Genomic DNA, 14,429 nt, shown 5'->3' with positions numbered 1-14,429 from the left:
CAAAAACCCTCTCCAAGCTGTACTCCCAACTTATATTAGACTCTTCAGGTGAGAAACCCACATACTTAAAAGCTTGGGAACGAGAGCTGCAGTTGACTCTCTCAGACGAAGACGTTAATATAGTTTTAAAGCACTCCCACGGATTTTCGAGGTGTATCCGTATCCAGGAGAATTCCTTTAAAATTGTATCTAGGTGGTACAGAACTCCAGACTTTCTATATAGAGCCCTCCTGTCGCCCTCAGATAAGTGTTGGCGCTGTCAAGATGAGTGTGGAACCATCTCACACATCTGGTGGTCCTGTAAAGCTATTTCCAACTTCTGGATAGAAGTGGAACAAATTATTAACAGAGTCTGTAGTTCCCGTATCTCTTTAGCACCAGCACTCATACTTCTGTGGCTGCCACACGGAGGCTTCAAACCCTCCTCCAATAATTTAATCACGCATATGATAGGAGCAGCTAAATTTGTTGTCCCCACCAAATGGAAAAATACTGAACCACCTACCATTAAAGCATGGCTAGAAAAAGTGCACCAGATCTGCCTCATGGAAGAGATGGTTGGTTGGGAAAATGGAAACAGGAAAAATTTTCTGAAAACGTAGCAACCATGGCTGGATTTCTATAAGAACTATAATTAGATCGAATGCTCCCTCTCTTTATGAGTACATTAATCAGCACCCTCTCGCTGATTCAATATTTAGACCCACAAGAATCTATACATAATGGAACACCCTTTCTCTACCTCAAAGTATTACGTTTAGTGTACCACCTCCTGCTTATATGTGCTTCAACAAGTACACTCTAATGTGGCTTCGGTTAATTGAACCTGCAATTTACCTTATGCATTTGATACAAGATTGCTCCCTTGCCTTATATTTTGAGCTGAAACAACCCATAAGTTAAGTTCTATATGTTGTGTTTTGGTTAGACTATACAGATACTCACTGTTAGCCAATTCAAGTGATGCTCCCTATATGATTAAGCTTTGGTCTGACATCCAGATTCACATCGTGCCTTATAAGATTGGGTCTATGAGAAAATAGTCAAATTTACTTATTACATGCTTTTACTACTCTCCTTCATTGCACTCAGATTCATGCTTGTATCTACCAAACGGTGACATGACTATCCTATTGCGTCTACGCCATGTGTCATGTGTCTTATGTGCTTTATTATTCTGTATAGATCTTTTCATGTTTGTTATCTATTGAAAATTCTTCAGAAATAAAGAATTTGTAAAAATAAAAAAAAAGCCCTCATGTGGAGATGGCAACAGAAAAATGAAAAGTTTTACATTGGCCTGAAGAAGTTATGTTATAATATTTTACAATTTTTTTTTTTTAATGGGGAAAATGTGATATATATCATTTATACTTTAGTCCCGCTATGGTACTTGAACACTAGGCTTGCTCATTAGAATAATACACTGCAGTACTTCTTCAGCCTTGGCCTCTGTCAAACTCCTTAGATGCCACTGTTGCTATTAATCTCTGCATCTAAGGTAAAAAATGGCTGGGATCGGAGTCTCTAATCCTGGCCTTTGCAGCAGGATGTCAGTTATTTGTTACAGCTGACACCAAGGCTGATGGCAAGTGCTCAGCTTCAGAGTGTATTAACTACCCGCCCGTGCAGTGCAGGAAGGAGTTTAAGGAGGACCTTTCATGTTTTTTTTTGGGTTGGATGGGTGCCTTTCCTTGCGGGGTGACCCCCGCTGGTGCTGCCGCCCTGCCTGTTTTTTTCGGGTGTCGCTCCTGCGCCCTGCTGTGCCCCCCTGTGGTTTGCCCGCTCGGTGTGTTGGTCCTGTGCGTTGGTGCGGGGGGGGGAGGCGCCGGGGTTTCTCGGTGGGCGTCTCCTTCTCCATGGCTGTTTCGCTGTCCAATCACAGTGGGGAGCGTCGCAGCCGTGGGGGGGGGTGCCTGTTGGGGGGCCCTGGCGTCTCCTCCTCCCTGTGCCGATCCTCGGCATTGGCGTGCTGGGCGGGGGAGCTGCGGTGGGGCGCGGCGGGGCGTGGGAGCGATGTTTGAGGAGGAGTCGGGCGGGGTGGCGGCATCGGTGGGGGGTGCCCCGCAGGGAAAGGTATTTGTCTAAACAAAGGAAATAATGAGAGGTCCTCTTTAAGAGTCTTGAAACATGAGCAGGTTTTTCATCCATGTCCACATGCTGCAAAATGGTGGCGACCTCTTCCTCAGGCTGTTCTTGAGTACCTTCTATTCTGAGTGCCTGGGAGGACTACCAATAGACCTTACAGGGAAATTTAGGTACATAAAGATTTGATTCAGCAGAAGCCTATCTGCTTCTGCTGAGTATTTTGTTCTCCACTGTGGTATTTGGTTCTGCTAGGACAGTATTTTGTTCCGCACTACAGTATTGCTTTGCCCCACCTTCTGTTAATTTAAACCCACCTACAACATGGGGCCACTTTTATTTTTATTTTTTTTAAAGGTCACTTTAAGTTCCCAGTCCGCCCCTTTCTGAGTGGGTGCTGAACAGAAAATGGACATGTTTGGCCCATTGACAGATAAAGGGGATTTTGTTGCTGGTACCTGCGCATGTGCCAGACACAACCATTAGTCTGCACGGAATGGAAGGTACCCGGGAACAGCCAGAGATCTGTTTAGTCTGATTTTCCTTTGAACTTACATGATCACATCTTCTGTAAATTAGTCCTTATAGCTTCTCCATAAAACAGAAAAATACAGCAGGAAGAATAATGTCAGGAATAATTGCGAATATTCGATTTCGACGAATATAACACTAATATTCATGCGAATATTCGCGAAATATCGCGAAATCGAATATGGCACCTCCCGCTCATCACTAATCGCCACATCCATAACAACCTGCTCTATAAAAATATCACATGATATACCTGCTCAGATGAATGCTATAAAAAATTACCAAAACAGCCATTCTTGGTCACCTTGCCTCACAAAAAGGACGAATACGAAATACGTAATACGAAACAATCAAATAGTCGTATGTACCCCAAATAGGTACCAACCAAATAATCATCTCATCCCACAAAAAATGAGTCCCTACCTAAGACAATTGCCCAAAAAATAAAATAAAAATATGTCTCTCAGAAAATGGCAACACAAAAGCAAGATTTTTTTCTTTTCAAAAATTTTTTTACTGTATAAAACTTAAACATAAAAAATAGACATATTAAGTATTGCCATGTCCATAACAACCAACTCTATAAAAATATCACATGATATAACCCCCTAGGTGAATGCCGTGTCAAAACTGTCATTTTTGGTTACCTTGCTTCTGAAAAAGTATAATACCAAGCAATCAAAAAGGTATATGTAACCCAAAATGGTACCAATCGAACCGTCATCTCATCCCGTAAAATATGAGCCCCTACCTAAGAAAATCACCAGAAAAGTATAAAAGATACGGCTCTCAGAAAATAGCAACACTAAAACAAGATTTTTTTCTTTTCAAAAATGCTTTTAATGTTTAAAACTTAATAAAAATGAAAAATAGACATATTAGTTATTACCGCAACCATCTGTAACAACTGGCTCTTTTAAAAATATCACATGATCTACCTCATTTGGTGAATGTTGTAAAAATAAATAAATAAAAACAGTGCCAGAACAGTAAATATTTGTCACCTCACAAAATGCGTAATGATCAAAAAGTCCTATGTACCCCAAAATGGTACCAATGAAAATGTCACATAATAAATAAAATAAGCCCCCACAATTGCCAAAAAAAAAAACCACTCTAGCAAAATCTGTGAAGCAAAAGAAATTTGGAGCTCCTTCACTTCTGAGTCCTGCCATGTGCCCCTACAGCAGTTTACCACAACATGGTTAACAAATTATGGGGTGCTTTTCTCCTGTTACAGCTTATGAAAATGATAAATTTGGGGCTAAAGCTAAATTTTATAGGAAAAAATTTAACTTTTCATTTTCACAGCCAAGTGGTTCTAAATTGCTTAAAACATCTATGTGGTGCTCTGTACACCCTTTTTATAAATTTCTTGAGGTGTGTAATTTCAAAAATTGGGGTAATTTTTTAGGGTTTCCACTGTAGGGATCTTTTCAACTACAAATTGGTGCCCAAAAAACATTCTAGCAAAATCTGCTTTCCAAAAACCATATGGCGCTCTTTTCCTTCTGACCACTGCCATGTGCCCTGACAGCAGTTTACCACCACGTATGGGGTATTTCTGTAAATTGCACAATCAGAGTAATACATATTAAGGTTTATTTTGCTGTTAGCCCTTGTGTTGCAACAAAAAATCATTAAAAAAATTACATTTTGAAATCTCACCTCCATTTTCATTTAATTCTTGTGGAACACCTCAAGGGTTAGCAAATTTTTATAACATAATTTTTGAATAATTTGAGCGGTTTAGTTTCTAAAATGTAGTAATATATGGGTTTTCTTGAAAATTAAAAAAATTGCTTCTAAAATTCCAACAAAATGACATTTGCAAAATTATGCAATTATAAAGTAGACATATGAGGAATGTTTATTGATAACAATTTATGAGGTATTACTATCCGTATTAAAAGTAGAGAAATTCAAATTTTGAAAATTGCAAATTTTTCTACATTTTTGATACATTTTGTATTTTTTTCATAAATAAAGGTGAAATATGTTGACTGTTGTGAAGTACAATATGTCTCAAGAAAGTACAATGAGGGGGGGGCGGAGCTTGCGCCGGTCTGAGATGGCCGCACGTTACTGAGCTCCTGCACTACTGCCGTCTATATCACTAGCTATCTGCAGCTATAAGCCTCACCATGGTAAAAATTGGGAACCCTAAGTTCAGCGAACACCAGGCCCAACATAAGAACTTACCAGCGAGTGGTGAAATGGACAAGTTCATAAAGAAAGCGGCATCCTCGTTCGTGGCGCGGGAACCTAAGATGGCGCCGACTCAGCCTGCACAGCCTCACAAAGCCAGCGCACAGGAGAGATCCGATGAAGATAGTGAAGCCGATGAACCGCAAGGTAAAGGGACTCTCCCTATAACCCGACACTATCTAAAGCAGACCCTGTGTAAAGCCATGGAGCCGATCCTTAGTGAGATAGCAGCCATGCGTCAGGACATGAGGCAAGTGGGGGACAGAGTTGAGGCCCTTGAGACTCACCAAGCTATGATCCTGGACCACCAGAAAGCCACATCCACTTCATTTCAGAAGTGCAGCGCTTACCTTAACGATCTGCATAATGCCCTGGAGGACCAGGAGAACAGGGGGCGCCGCACCAACCTCCGGATACGAGGGATCCCTGAAACAATTGCCCCAGGAGATATCCCTAATGCGATCAAACATCTTTGCATATCACTCTTGGGCCCAAATTTCACTCCAGAAATCACACTGGAGAGAGCCCATAGGGCGCTACGCCCCAAGCCTTCTTAATTTCCAGGTTAAGGTTGCGGTGCAAGAAGCGGCTAGAAATCGCCCTGATATTATATTTGTAGGGGCACAAATATCCATATATCAAGATTTAGCTCCCTCCACGCTCAGAAAGCGCCGGATCATGAAGCCCTTGACAGAATGGCTGCGTACTAACAGGATCCAATATAAATGGAACTTTCCTTTTGGGCTATCTTTTACTCAGGAAGGACACCGCTTGAATATCTCCTCACACTCAGATTTAGATGCAATGTACGAGGCACTACAAATACCTCCCTTCCAGATTGAAAACTGGGACCTATTTCAAGATATTGCTGCACTTCCAGAAGTTCCAACCGTCACACCTTTCACCGTGATGCATACCCCTAAAGCCCAGAGAACAGGGAAAAGAGGAAGACAACTAACCCCAAAGAGACTTACCCAAGACCGGTGAACTCACCTAGGTTCATTCTGTTTTTTCGTTTGTTACTACCGGAATGTTATCCCAGAATCCTTTCCAATATATTCCAGAATAGACGACAACGGATATCTCACAGTGTGGACTTGTCTCAGCGAAATCCAGAGAAGTCTTAACCATTTGAAATTTCCTATTGTTTGTCTGTATCACTAATGCTTCCTGCCCTTCCCTTACTGGTGACCTTGGTCACTTTTTAGTATTTGAGTATTTGTCCTGTGACCCCACTCATCATATCTATTGGATTTGTCAACTTTATCCAATTTACAAAGTTCGCCCTACCAAACCACCGCCATTAGTTAGTTGGCCTTTTTCATAATTGCTCATCTTCTCTATTTTTGCAGAAAATGTCTATCCCATGTGGGCTGCCACTTAATGTGCTAGACGGCACAAAACCTGGTCTGTAGATCTCACTCCCCCCAAGATGAGTAGCTTAGGGGTGACCCTATGCTCGAAATGTTCTTTTTCTGTTTTAATGTTTTCCTTTATTTCCTTTTTTCCCCTATTTGATCTAAGGTACATGATACTATTGATACACCACAGTAGAGGACTCTGCATCAACTTAGGAACCTTTTCTTCTGACCTGTTGACTGGCACCTTACCGGTAAGTGCTCTCCCCTGGGGGACTGACACATTTATATGCCTCGACCCCCTCTCATTATACAACTATGGCTGATCTACAAATTGCCACTTATAATGTGAGGGGATTTAACTCTCCTTCTAAGAGAAGCCAGATTTTTGCGATGCTACGCAAAGAGGGGTCGGATGTGTTGCTTCTCCAGGAGACACACTTCAGGTTCGACCATTATCCCAATTTGGAATTTTCGCATTATCCTGTGTGGTTCCATTGTGGTGGTGGTTCGTCAGCATCCGGGGGTGTGAGTATCGGTTTTAAAAGAAAAATCCCATTCAAATACTCAGAACACATTCAAGATCCTGATGGGAGATACCTTTTAGTGAAAGGGAGTATTGGCCCTCAGATCTACACATTTGTCAATCTGTATGCTCCCAACACCAAACAAACATCTTGGTTTTCCAACATCTATAAAATCATTGAGTCCTTTAAAGATGGTATTGTAGTGCTGGGAGGTGATTTCAACATTGCGCTTGACCCTCTATTAGACATATCCTCCCATAAATCAACTCACTCACTGAACTCACTGAGACGGATGAGAGATATTTTCTGGAACCTACACCTAGTCGACTCTTGGCGTACTCTGCATCCCAGTGATGTAGACTACACCTTTTTTTCACATGTACATAACACATACCACCGAATCGACTACTTATTTGTGTCCAAGGAACACCTCCAGCACTGTTCAGCGGCAAAGATCGGTTCTATCCACATATCCGACCATGCACCTGTATTCCTTACAGTCTCGTCCCCTACACGTAACACCTCATGCTTCAATTGGCGTCTAAACGAATCCATTATAGGAGACCCCAAAGTCATTACAAAAATATCTTCCCTACTAGAGGAATACTTCAAATTGAATACTAACCCCTCTTTATCCTACCAAACTATTTGGGATGCACATAAACCCTTCATAAGGGGACACTTTATTAGCATTGGTTCATATATTAAGAAACTAAGGGAACAAAATATAGCTTCACTCCTCTTTAAAATGAGAAAACTCGAGACCCTACACAAGCGCTCCCTAGCAGACTCTCAACGTCAGGAGCTCACTAGTCTTAGAGCTGAACTGAAAGCCTTATTGGATGCTAAATCCGCTAAATATTATCTTAATTCGCAGCATAAATGTTATGCTCATGGCGATAGGACTACCAAGTTCCTGATGAATAGAATTAAGGCAAGAAGAGACAGCAATTATATACACCAGTTAAGCTCCTCAAATGGGGAAACCATTTTCTCCTCGAACCAAATAGCTAACCAATTTAGAGCTTTCTATGAGGAACTCTACAACATTCCTCCACCTCCTTCCTCTGAAAACCATCTATCTTCAATCTCCTCCTTTTTAGAAGCAAACCCACTTCCTACGCTCACCGATACTCAGAGAAACCTGCTAGCAGCTCCCTTCTCAAACGAAGAACTATCTGTAGCCCTCTCTCAACTGCCCCTTGGAAAAAGTCCCGGCCCTGATGGCCTCCCTTCATCATATTATAAAACCTTTAAGACTCAGCTACTCCCACACCTTCTTGAAGTATGCAATGCTGCAATTCAAGGTAATATCCTTTCTAGGGATATGACGACTGCACACATAGCATTGATCCCTAAAGAAGGGAAGGACCCCAAACTCTGTGCAAACTACAGACCTATATCCCTCCTAAATATAGATCTCAAACTTTTAGCTAAAATGTTGGCCAACCGTTTGGCAAACTTCCTCCCTTCTTTGATACATGGGGACCAGGTAGGCTTTATCCGCAATAGAGAAGGCAAAGATAACACGACGAGAGTTGTCAATGCATTGTGCTATGCCAAACACACTTCATCTCCTCTACTTCTACTTAGCACCGACGCAGAAAAAGCGTTCGATAGAATCAATTGGACATACCTGAGACAAGTTCTGTTGGGCTTTGGTCTGCCTGGTCCCTTTGTTCAAGCGATCTTTGCTATGTATGCACAGGCCACTGCCCTGGTAATGGTTAACGGTAATTTATCACTGCCTTTTCACATACACAATGGTACCCATCAGGGTTGTCCTTTGTCCCCCCTCCTATTCGTGCTGGCTATGGAACCTCTGTTGTTGTCACGGAACCATGAACCAGACGTACAACAAGAGATAAGTGAAAATAAGAAGGCTTTATTGAAAATAAAGCTGTAAAGCAAAAGTCCAAACGGATGGTGAAACCGAGCAGAGTCTTTGCGAAGCCAGAGGTCAGGAACCAGAAGGGTAGTCAGACGAAGCCAGGATCAGGAACCAGCAGGGTAGTCAGACGAAGCCAGGATCAGGAACCAGCAGGGTAGTCAGACGAAGCCAGGATCAGGAACCAGAAGCAGCAGCAGTCTTAGAAGCATGTGAACACAAGAGGACCAAGCAAGGAACTGAAGCCACAGACCTCCTATATATATGAGCTAGGCATCCAGCTCCTCCCAGTGGGAAGGAGGAGCCGCAGGGTGGAAGGCTACAAGAAACCCAGAAACCAAGATGGCCGCAGCACATGTCAAACGAAGGAGAACAGCAAGAAGGTAAAGACCATGACAGTTGTCTACATTTAGGAAAGATCACAATATAAAGGCATTAATTTGGGAGGAAGGGACCACAAAAATAGCGGCGTTCGCTGATGATGTAATGATCATGACGACAAAACCCACCACTTCTCTACCTTTCATACAAAAAGCATCTGCAACAGTATAGCTTCATTTCAAACTTCAAGATAAATACTAACAAATTGCTGATCCTTACTTCGGAATATCTACCCATACCAAATCTTTCTGATGAAAATTCCCCCTTCAACTGGTCTTCCCCAACCATCACCTATCTAGGAGTTAAAATTAGCCCTCAAATATCAGACCTCTTCGCCCTTAACTACATCCCCCTTAAAATCTCTCTTTTTAAAGCCATAGACGACTTAAAGGCTAGAGCGCCTATGCTATCTTGGTTTGGGCGTAAGAATCTTCTCACTTCATTAATTTTACCACGCTTAACATATCTCCAACAGGTTCTACCAATCCCCATACCTTGCTCCTTCTTACACTTCCCTGAACAGAAATTTAGATCCTTCATATGGAATGGCAAAAAGCTAGACTTTCATACAAACTCATAGCCACACCCACGTCAGTTAGGCGGAATGGGTCTTCCAAGACTCCAAGAATGTATGGAAAAGCCATACTTTTAGCTAGAGTGGTTGATTGGCTCCGCAACTCCACTGACAAACCTTGGGTAAGTTTAGAACAAAATATACTCGACACTCCTTTTCGGACAGCCTTATTAGGTCATCACTCCCCCCCACATATACCAATGCCTAACTTCCCAATTCTCAAAGCAACTCTTGATGCCTGGAGATGGCTGAACTCCTTTCATTGTTCAGTTCCCTTCCCCTATTTTGACGATAGCAGATATCCTAGGTACGTCCTCTCCAACACTTCTGCAATCCTCTTCTAAACGCATCAAATCCTCCTCCTTGCAATCAGAAATCTCTTAAATTCCACAGGAAGCTCCTGGAAACAGAAGCCATACATACCTACTCAATCCCTGCCCATGTGACCTTACTCTAATCCCTCACATTAGATCCTTTCTAATAAAAAAATAACACTAAGGTGAACTCCTTCGCCCAATAGGATGGCTTGAAGCCCTTATCATTAACCCTAAACCCTTGAGAAAACTAATCTCACAAATTTATAGCAAATTGAGGAGCCCACACTTATCACCAAACCTTTTTTCATACACAATTGGGAAAGAGAAACTGGGACAACTATACCCTTCAATGACTTACCTGACTTATTTGATACTCCCCATAAGGCTTCTCGATGTGTGCGCATTCAGGAAAATGGTTACAAAATATTGACTCAATGGTATCACTCCATCTAAATCTGCCCATTTTTCTGAATCTTCTCTGACAGGTGCTGGAGGTGTTCCGAGGAGACTGGAACTTTCCTCCATATTTGGTGGAAATGTCCAGTAATTAATAAATGGTGGTCAGACATTTTTCGTTGAGCAACCAAAATTTGTCACGAATCTGTAAAGATGTCCCCTCTTGGTGCATTGTTGTCCCACTACAAGGATGCAAAACAACACCCCCCTAGCTACCTCTTCAAACAACTTTTGTGTGCAGCGCGCTTACTCGTACCCAAACATTGGCTTCAGACCACATTGCCAACAATTGATCAATGGAAGCTCAAAGTAGACCAGCTCTATCGCTTTGAAGAGCTCTCTGCTTGGGAATCTCGTACACACCCAGCCTTCATGAAACGTTGGTCAATCTGGTCTAGTTTTAGGTTCTCTAGTGGCACCAATTCACTTCTCCCCCCTTAGACACCATACCTTTTATCTCTGGGCTTTGTCATCATAACCTATACTTACTTCAGGTGTTCTAAGCTTAGACATGCATATACTTACATATATGCCCTTGATATCAGGAATCAAATTACATCCAAACCTCTTTAGATTGGACATACTCATACACAGGTTCAGATCTCCAATCTGATGGATAGCTCTCTCCATGTACAACTTGTAGTGAATATGGTCAGCTACCTAATCAAGTATTTGTCTGCTTCCTATTAGTCACTGATGTACTTGTCTCCTCTATATATGCTGACTTCAATGCTATTGAGGATTATGTACCTTTCCCATGTTACGTTATACCATGTAACCTTCTGTCGTGTTTTATCACTATGAAAGTTAAAATAAAGAAAAAAAAGAAAGTACAATGAGAATGGCTTGGATAAGTAAAAGCGTTCCAAAGTTATTACCACATAAAGCAACACATGTCAGATTTGCAAAAAATGGCCTGGGCAGAAAGATGAAAACAGGCCAGGGGTAGAAGGGACACCATCTGCTTCCGATAAGTGAAAATTTTTGGAGGTTTTCTAATATGAAAAAGCATAACACATGCAATGGTGCAGTGTCTTTTAACCTTTCATCTTAAATCCAGGCCGATTTTTGCAAATCTAACATGCGTCACTTTATGTTGTAATGACTTTGGAACGCTTTTACTTATCCAAGCCATTCTGAGATTGTTTTCTCTTGACACATTGTACTTCATGACAGTGATAAATTTAAGTCAATATATTTCACCTTATTTATAAAAAATCCAAAATTTATCCCAAATTTTGAAAAATTCACAATTTTCTAAATTTGAATTTCTCTACTTTTAAGACAGATAGTAATACCTCATAAAATAGTTATCATTTAACATTACCCATATGTCTGCTTTATGTTGGCATAATTTTGTAAATGCCATTTAATTTTTTAGGACGTTGGAAGGCCTTGAATTTTAGAAGCAACTTTTCACATTTTCACCAAATTTCCCAAACCATTTTTTTTAAGCACCAATTCAGTTATAAAGTGATTTTGAGGGGCTTATGTAATGGAAACCACCCAAACCATGACCCGATTTTAGAAACTACATACCTTAAAGAATATATCAGGTGGGTTACTGAGCACTTTGACCCCCTAAGCGTTTTACGGCATTTGGAAACACTTGACTGTGAAACTTAAAAGTTCATTTTCTTCCAATAAATGTTGCTTTAGGCCCAAATTTTTCATTTTCACAAGGGGTAACAGGAGAAAAAGCACCTCATAAATTGTTACCCATTTTGTCATGAATATGTCAACACCCCATATGTGGTAGAAAACACTGCTGTAGGAGCACATGGCAGTATAAGAACAGAAGGAGCGCCATAAGGCTTTTGCAGGGCAGATTTTGATGGATTGGTTTATGGGTGCCATGGTTTTCATTTTTTGAGTGATTGTCTTATGTGGGTGCTCATTTTTTGCGGGATCAGGTGATGTTTTCATTGGTACCATTTTGGGGTACATGAGACTTTTTGATCGCTTGGTATTACACTTTTTGTGAGGCAAGGTAACAAAAAATGGCCGTTTTGGCATAGTTTTTAAAACTAAATTTTTTACAGCATTCACTGAGGGGGCATCTAATGTGATATTTTATAGAGCAGGTTGTTATGGATGCGGCATACCCAATGTGTCTATTATATATATATTTTTTTAAGTTTTACACGTGACTGCCTTTTGAATAGAACAAATTCTTGTTTTTGTGTTGTGTTGCCATTTTCTGAGAGCCATATTATTTTTATTTTTTTGGTCAATTGTCTTAGGTAAGGGCTCTTTTCTGTGGGATGAGATGACGGTTTGATTGGTACCATTTGGGGTAAATAAGGCTTTTGATCACTTGGTATTATACTTTTTGTGAGGCAGGTGACACAAAATGGCTATTTTGGCAAAGTTTTCTATAGCATTAACCTCAACAGCCATTTCATGTGATATTTTTATAAAGCAGGTTGTTACGAACGCGGCAATACCCAATGTGTCTATTTTTATTTTTGTTACGATTTACACCGTGGAAAGCCTTTTTGAACAGAATAATTCTTGTTTTCATGTTGTATTGCCATATTTTTTTTATTTTTTGGGCAATTTTCTTGGCACTTTTTGGCTATTTTGGGACTGTTAATTTTTATGGTGTACACCTGATGGGGTGGATCATGTGATATTTTTATAGAGCCGGTGGATACGGTCACAGCAATACCTAATATGTCTCCTTTTCTTTTTTCCTTATTCTTTTTTTTTTTTAATTGTTTTTTTTGGTAAAAGGATGCTTTTTTTTACTTTTACTTTAAAAAAAAAATTAAACTTATTTTACACTTTACACTTATTTTTTGTCCCACTCCTGGACTTCAACCTTTTGGGGTCTGATTCCCTGTACAATGCATTACAATACTTCTGCCATTGTAATGCATTGGCTGCAAGTTTATTACCACTGTAATACAACTTACAGCTTCCTGCCCGTGAGATCCAGGACTGGATCTCACAGGCTCACACGGAAGGCAGCCATGATGACTAATGAAGGAATCGGGCTGCTGTCCAAGACATGGGGTTCTTATCCTAGCAGCGCAGTGACCCAATAGGTGCTCCCTCCTTTTCCACACATCGCACGTGCCGCGGTCAGCGCTGACCGCGGCACATCTAGGGTTAATGCACCGGCATCGTTGTTTTCACCAATGCCGGCGCATACAACAGGGGTCCGGCTATCAGTCAGTAGTACTACGGCACTGGTATTTAAGCCACAGTAGCCTGTGCTGTACATGTATAAGTCATACGATAACTTTGATTTGTGCAGAATAAATTCTGACATGAATTGAATGTTTTGAAATGTTGATAAATCGTACACGAAACTAACCAGTCAACACAGGGCATATTTCATATATTGTAAGGGATCACTCTCTCTCTCAGGGGGTCGCAATCAAAGACTTCTCCTTTGACAACAGGGTTCCAGTCCAAAAGGTGCTTTATTTTGGCACTTCAGCACCATCACACAGATAAACATCGAAAATAAACACCTGCCTGTCTGGGCTCTACCTAATACACGTGTTGTCTCTACTCACCTATAGAGTGCCGTTCACATACGCGATAAGATCTGGCTTCCTCAGCCATATACGGTCCAGCAGCCTCCAGGCTGTGACCACACCAGCACCCTTGGGGGGAGATGGTCCAGAAGTCCTCCCAACTCTGATCGAGCGACCCTCATTCCGTAGGCGTCACTGGGCCCCCCAAACTTTAGGCTTTACAAAGCCTTGTGGCCCTCAGCCCTTCTGGCTGAGACCATACAGAGCCTCTCAGGCTTGCTCAGCCCTTTCTCCCTCCAAGTCATACACAGAGGTTTGTTTTATCCCTACTTGACTACAGCAATAGGCCTCACCTGCGATCGCCTCCGACAAAAGACAATACATGTAGTGGAAGGGTGTGGACTGGCAGATCCCACTACCAAACCTATCCCCTAGTTCACATGAAATCCAGCCTAGAACAACATCTAGACAAAACTGTGTCAGCAAAGTACACTTTGCTGAAACCACTGCAGCTTTCTGAATTTCAGTTATCTCACCCAACTGAGGTATCTGGATGGGATATACATGCCTCCCAGCCCTTATACTGTACACATCACCAAAATATATATTATATATA

This window comes from Bufo bufo, chromosome 3 (assembly GCF_905171765.1).
Source record: "Bufo bufo chromosome 3, aBufBuf1.1, whole genome shotgun sequence".
In the NCBI taxonomy this organism is placed as follows: Eukaryota; Metazoa; Chordata; class Amphibia; order Anura; family Bufonidae; genus Bufo; species Bufo bufo.
Note: the sequence above shows the minus strand (reverse complement) of the source record.